The sequence below is a fragment of the Hemiscyllium ocellatum genome, chromosome 9 (assembly GCF_020745735.1).
Source record: "Hemiscyllium ocellatum isolate sHemOce1 chromosome 9, sHemOce1.pat.X.cur, whole genome shotgun sequence".
Taxonomy (NCBI): domain Eukaryota; kingdom Metazoa; phylum Chordata; class Chondrichthyes; order Orectolobiformes; family Hemiscylliidae; genus Hemiscyllium; species Hemiscyllium ocellatum.
Window position 1 is genome coordinate 95,670,333 of NC_083409.1, and position 965 is coordinate 95,671,297.

Here is a 965-nt window from a genome sequence, read left to right on the forward strand (position 1 = left end):
TGAAAATGTTCACCGTCTCCAACAGTGAGGTTTCGCGAACCACCTTCATTTCAAAGCGGGCGAAGGGCTGTTTTGTTGCCGTTTGTTCGCACGTCTTTCTCCCCACAGCCCAACTTTCAGGCTGCCATTTGCCTTCGATTCTGTAACGGGTAGTAACTTTCAGGGACTTCCCTCCCCGTCTAAAATACCGAAGCGACTCTCGGCTTCGAGTTACTCGGTCCCGGTTTGAATTGGAAACAAAGCTTTTATTTTGAGATTTTTAAAATTAAAGGAACGACTCCGCCGGGACTCGAACCCGGAACCTTTGAATGCCTCACAGCTTTAATCTAGAAGTCCAATGCGCTATCCATTGCGCCACGGAGCCACCTGTTGGATTCGCCCCGAAGCTCAACATGACACCAAACTGCTGAGAAGTTTCATTACTACAGTTAGATTGTGATGTCACAATTCATTGTAACATTCTGACTGTATCACTGCTCGATTTACTTTGCAACAAGATGCATTCAGCTGATGCCAAGAGTTGCATTTAGTTTTAGATGTCCCTTTTCTCTCTCTGCAGCTTTAGCTCAAAAACTAATGGGAAAGTGAAACAAAAGGCTGTTTCAAATTGCAATCACACTGATAGTTTATATCAGAGACCTTTCCCCTGAATCAAGACTTTAATTTGAATTATTGTTATCTTATGTACCTAAGTACAGTGAAAAATTCTGTTTTGTGAGCAGTGCAGGCAGATCATAACACAAGGTCATACCGTTCATAGTTTACTTACACAGAGTAAGGCATACCAGTTACTACTGAGCAGGAGGTGCACAAAAATAAGATCAGCATTAGATTGAAATTAGAGTGGTCCATTCTAAGGGTCTAATAACAGCAAGGAAGAGGCTGCTCTTGAACCTATTGGTGTGTGTGTGTCTGCACCTTCTGCCTGACCGTAGAGGTTGGAGAGAGTATTACAAAACAAGCCT

The 965-nt window shown here is 43.1% G+C and overlaps 1 non-coding gene across 1 annotated transcript; it reads right to left on the reverse strand.

Moving 5' to 3' along the window:
- Window positions 1–274: 274 nt before the first annotated feature.
- Window positions 275–364, reverse strand: trnar-ucu (transfer RNA arginine (anticodon UCU)). The gene is given in 2 exon segments: window positions 275–310; window positions 328–364. It is a non-coding gene; the product is annotated as a tRNA-Arg (tRNA).
- Between the last annotated feature and the right edge of the window lie 601 nt (window positions 365–965).